The sequence below is a fragment of the Hakea prostrata genome, chromosome 10 (genome assembly GCF_041222555.1).
Source record: "Hakea prostrata isolate BN-2017 chromosome 10, UWA_Hpros_2, whole genome shotgun sequence".
Taxonomy (NCBI): domain Eukaryota; kingdom Viridiplantae; phylum Streptophyta; class Magnoliopsida; order Proteales; family Proteaceae; genus Hakea; species Hakea prostrata.
Genome location: NC_142609.1, coordinates 27,997,776 through 28,003,782, shown reverse-complemented (window position 1 = coordinate 28,003,782; position 6,007 = coordinate 27,997,776). Strand labels below are relative to the sequence as shown.

Here is a 6,007-nt window from a genome sequence, read left to right as displayed (position 1 = left end):
GAACTGTCGTCGGTGCGGCAAGATATTCAATTCACTTGTTAACAAAGAAATTAACCGATCGGACAATGTAGTCAAATACTAATGTGAATGTGTTGTTTCATCTAAGTCCATGTAAGAGAATTTATTTACATTAACTCCGGGGATATAAAAGAAAAGAATCCAATCAAGGAGAAGGTTTAGTGAACATATTAAAATGGATCCTAGATCAACTCGGAGGGGTAACAACGAATTGCACACATAGAAGAATCACTGGTGGGTGCCTTTCATGGGGTGGTGATTCAACGTGGTGTTGTATCTTGGGCACAGAGTGCAACACAAGTGCTGATCAAATATCCACAAGACAAATATTGAACCACATAAGGTTTTCCATGGAGGTTCAACTTTCTCTCCTCTGTGTGTCACCATCAGATGCACCACCTATCATAGAGAAACAAGGTAACCAAGTGACTAAATTGTTAGTACACGTAATGAATAGAAAAATCCAGTCAGTCTGAAACAGAATGTGTCCGTATTAAAGAAACGCCTGCAACAGCAGAAGAACATTCTCACCACAATATCAAAGAAGAACATAGTCACCCGGGCCGATTCCCCTGCTGGTAACTGAACATGTGTTAGCAAAATTGGATTTTATAAATTAGACATATTGGAAGTATCATAATAGTTTCACTATGGCATTGAACATAATGATTTCTTCTATATTTGATAATTAGGTTGCTTTTTAGTTCCTACTTCTTAATACCAGACCATGAAGGATGACAATATTGCATGGCAACAAGGATTCCTGATCAATGCAAGAAAACAAAAGACAATGTGTAACAACTATAATGAAGTCATTGTTGGAGGAAAGGCATGGTTGAAAGGGTTGGTTCCCTTTAAAAATACGACATTTGACGATGTTGATCCTTGAATAAATATATTGGAGAAAATAAGTGATGCTCCTACTTATCACCCAAATAGTAGATATCATGGTTTACCGCTGAATTAAACAAACTTTGTGAATGATGACCAAAAACGCAAGTTTAATGCAGAATGCGATGAATAAGCTCAACCAATTGAAATAGCAAGAAAAGGGCAAAAAGGCCAACAATCACAATAACCGCTTTGGATATTTGAAGATGGGGATAATACAATCCTAAACTGTAAGTTTGTAAGTCAAATAATGACACTAATGTGAGGAATGGATATTGGAACTCCAAATATAGACAAAAAAATACTAGTCATAATACCAATGATTCAATATTCTCAAGCAACAGGTGCAGACAATTAGTAGACTGTACAATGAAAAAGAAACATATAAAACCACCTGGAAATAAGGAAGCAATGCCTCTTCTACGATAGCACTCCCACCAAACTGACTGGTCTTCTCTGGAGGCATTTTTGACTCATCAAAATCCTGAGCCACATTTGGAGACTGGTCTGTTGATGATCCTTTAACCCCAAAGAAGATGATTAGAAAATCAAGTTGATCTTCATGAAGATGCACTAGCATAGGAAGGAATGCGATGGTTAACCTGGATCGAAAAACCAAAACATAGCCATGCTTCAGAAACTTATAATCAGTTCACTGTCTACTGGACAACGAGGTTGGAATCTATATTGTACATCCAAAACTATTGTCATGGTTTTCACTAGGTCATATGGTACTCTATTATTGTTGTAAATGGAATCTGAAATCCAATTACACTAGCACATTAAGGCCAAAAGTTGAAGGTCATAAATCATTACTCTTAATCTAGGGCCTTCTAGGATCAAGATTCCAATTAAAATGCTTCAGGTGTTTTAATGATGCAAAACACAAAACAAGTTCAATTCGAAATAGCCATTACTGTAAACAAGAATCCAATACCAATTCAAGCCATTATTGCACAACAGATTATCTTTCATACGCCAACTACCCCAATCAGGAACATTTAAGTATCTAAGCAAAAGATTTGAAGTAGAGGCTTTCAAGAGAAAACCTACAAAGTTAAGAGCCGCCCAAGATTGATTTTTATATGACATAATGCATTGAAAAATGTATTTAACCATATTAGTTATTGAGATGATGCCTCCAAGGTTCCAATGATGCAAAGTATTTATTATACCGTTTTTATAAAAGGACAAATCAAAAGGACCCCAAAAAAAAATTAAACCTCACAAACAGATTGTGAAAGGGATCATGGCCAAAATGGTATTTTGTTTTACGGTTAATGTTATTTACGTCTGTGTTTTCTTCTACGGTCAAACAATTGACTTTTTATGTTACATTTGGCAGGGCTAGGAGTAGAACCAAGGCTAGGGATAGGGACAGGGCAACCTGTCCCGACCTGGCCTAATCAAAGAATATCAGGCAGGTTTGGGCTTGCTTGGCTCGTCTGGGTTCAGGAACAAAGACAAGAATTTTAGGCCTTGAGTCAAGGCCGAGGCTGGAATGGGCTTTTAGCTAAGAGCATTTGGGGCTGGATTGGGTTTTAAAAAGCCAGACCAGCCTGTCCCTGTTGCAGCCCCATATTCATGTTTTTATCATTACTTAAAACCCGGAACCGCTGGTAAATGCCTCAAAAATTGCACTTTACAGATGAAATTTTAAATTAAATATATCCAGCATCAAAGAGGTTAAAAGCTAAGTTGAGAGCAGAGAATAAACGAAAAATCTAAATCTGAACATACCGGTACTCCTCAACAGGAGTAGAAGGATCTGGTATGACAGATTCCAAATCCAACCTGAAAGCTTTGGCAGAGGACTCTCTAGGGTGATCCTTTGAATGATAATCTCCTAAAACCTTCAACATTAAAAGGATAAGCATTATTCAAATGTCTGAATCCTATAAATGAGAGTGTCAGTATAAATTAAACTTCAAGCATAAAATGTCATAGAGCTATACCAACTTCCGTGGTGCTCTCTTGCTCGCTATCAAGAAGATGAAAATCCCGAATCGAAAGAGAAAGTTTTGACATGCATATTTCACCATCAGAAACATATCATACCGAAGATCCATCTTACATAATTCAAGCTCTAAACAAACGAAAGTAGCATCTCTGCCACTTGTATTCATGGTGCTTGTGGTGGTAAAGTGCACTCCTCCCCGAGGTCATCCCATCGGCCCCATCATACATTCGCCACCTCATGCCAATATTCTTGAGAAGTACTCTTCCCTTTGCCTTGGAGATTCCACCAGAACTTGTAGATGGAACCTCACTTTCTAAGAACTGGAATTCTTCAGGATGGTCACCTACATGTGAAATATGGTTTTCTAAAATTATCAGTGAGGTATCCTGATACCATCCACTACTTCCATTTCCACCTTGGGCCACACTGCTTGATTTGTATCCAGCATTCTGAGGCAAGGACTGGTTGGTTGCAGATAACTCTGATGGAGGGCATGATTCGGATAAGTAATAGCCTTCTCTAAATTCTGGAAAACCCTCACCATGTAGGGATGATGCATGAGGGATTCCCACCCCTCGTCCTGACATTGATTCATTAAAAGATAAACTATGTGAAAAAGCTCCAGCATGACACATATGTAAATCATCTCCAACCAGCGCTCCATCAAGGGAAAAACAGAATTGGGATCCACAGGTATTACATGTGCTTGAACTGATCTTGTCAACATGAAATGCATCCTCACATATCTCATCCATCAGACCCACCACAGAACCACAGTTTGAGTCTAGACTTGAAGCATGGTTTCCAGGAGGTGATGAGGCAAGACTGCCTTCAGAGATTATTGTCTCAGAAATCAAATCATCCCTATCAAGTGCCTGCTGAACATTATTCCACCTAGACTGCAAATGCACAACTGATTCATCCACATCAGGTGCAAAAAGGTGCTGCAGTTGAGCAACCAAATGAAGAAGACCAGATGTTGTATCATGGCAAGTCTCCAAGTTAATATGAGATTCAGAACATTCTACTTCCCATAAGAGGCCATTCTTACAGTTTGTTCTCAACATTGCTTCTACAAGTGCCTCCCTAGCCACTTTAACATAACCCATCTTGCGAAGATGTTCCACACTGTAGGTACTTTTAGCATTCTTGGATCCAGATAATGCACAAAGAAGAAGCCCTAGATCTTGCACCCTTATTTTGTAATCACTGTCTATAGAATTTGACGTAGTTTGATTAGAAATATTCAATGAAGCAGCAGCCAACAGACATGCTACCTCCAGTTCCTCCCGACTCTTCACCGGTCACCACATTTTTTATGTAGGGCTCGTAACTCAAAGCAGCATCCACCAAGTTAAAGGCAAAAGTCACTTCATAAGGTGAATCATCCACAACTGATTCCTTGTTTGAGTTCTTGCTCTGTGTCATCAGAAGGTAAGCTGAAAAACTAGGTTATTGAATTCAACCAATCCAAACGACCACCTGGTGCACCTATTGTACCGCTTCTGATGGTTATAGACGTAATACATTGGAAACTCTGGGGGTCCCAAAAGTGCACAACAGCAGTACCAGCAGAACCAGCAGATAATACATTGGCACCTTCACCATCACCACGGCCAATTGTAGAGTTGCCACAAGAGATTAGCAGAAGCTCCTTCCAGATGGAGCTCCCGTGATTGAACCCCAAAGTCCACATTCGCCATGGCCCAACCAAACAAAATTTAGCATCACTAATCCCTCCAATATTTGCAACAGATAATAACTCAAACTTCTGTACTTTCAACTTCAAACTATCACAGGAGCCTGGAAGTTTCGTCTGCAAGGAAGATTTTATATCCTCCACCTTATCTTATCCACATCAATCAAGTATTTGGCCCGATTCACATTCAAGCAGGGATGGCAATTGTTCTGCTTCTCTCCTTGGATTGTCACATGGAGCAGCACTGTTATCACTAGCCATGAATGTTAAACCATCTAAAATCTGACTAAGAAGGCAATGTATATCCTTATACTGAGAATTGTTAAGGTGGTTTAAACGAGTAAGTGGAAATGCAGGAAAAATGCAGAGCTCAAAATCATCTCTTGTCGTGCTTGCTATGGAATGTGTGTTCCTCTACATCCTTCAGTAGCCGGTTACAGATGCAAATTCAGAACCGCTAATCCATCACCTTATTTCGACTCTATTGGATTTAGGCGTAGCTGGGGACTGACCCTTCTTCGCCATCCAAGGACCAGTAACAGGACCCTCCTGCCAAGACATAGTAACGCCAGGATAACGACCTCTCCTGCTAATTACTGAGAAAAACTTATGGGCAGAGAAAGCATGCTTCTGGATGAGTGAGTCATTGCCAATAGGAACTTTACAAGAATTAATGAAATAAAGAAAAATATTCCCAAAGTCCAAATGGATGGAACCAGAAGCCCCAGACGAATCTGCCTTTTGACTGCCATCTTGAATTTTTTCCTTTGTCACTGGTGTACAGAAGTCAATTGCAATAAACTGATCCCAGGAAGTATAGCATCCGAAATTAAGAAATTGCAATTATTACCTGCAACATTATTGTAAGGAAAAGTGGATAGATAAATTATTGTGAGCACAACAATTACCTGCAAAATGAGAACCACATCTCCACATTTTGCATTTTAGATGGTGTAAACTTTTGTCATCTACATTCATGCTTTTGCTCTTCATCATGAAAGGAAAGTACGAGAGAAATCAAACTAACAGGTTGCCTTTAGGTTTGTCTCGACATACTTCTGATCTCCTGTAATATGATAATAAAATAGAACAGAAATACTAATATCGCATAGGTTACCCCAGAACAATAATCAAGTGTCACATGTTAAGAACTGGGGACCTCAGGACGTAAGATGAAGTCTGGATACCATATGTGAATCTTGATCAAGAACATACCAGTGGGAATTTACAATAATCAAAAGCAAGACTGGATGCAGCAGTTATTGCGCTCAAAACAGAACATGTCAGAAGTTCCATATACCACTGCGGCCAATGCTGACTGAAATTCCTCATTCCATCAAAGCATTCAAAAAATTGATCTATGCTGCAAATAACAGAAAGGCATATAACTTCTGTTAATAATATCTCATTGAGGTTATGCTAAACTACCCTTGACTAAT

At 39.2% G+C, this 6,007-nt stretch overlaps 1 pseudogene; it reads right to left on the bottom strand.

Annotated features, from left to right (window-relative positions):
• Window positions 1–246: 246 nt before the first annotated feature.
• On the bottom strand, window positions 247–5,393 carry LOC149002405 (autophagy-related protein 2-like; annotated as a pseudogene).
• Window positions 5,394–6,007: the final 614 nt, after the last annotated feature.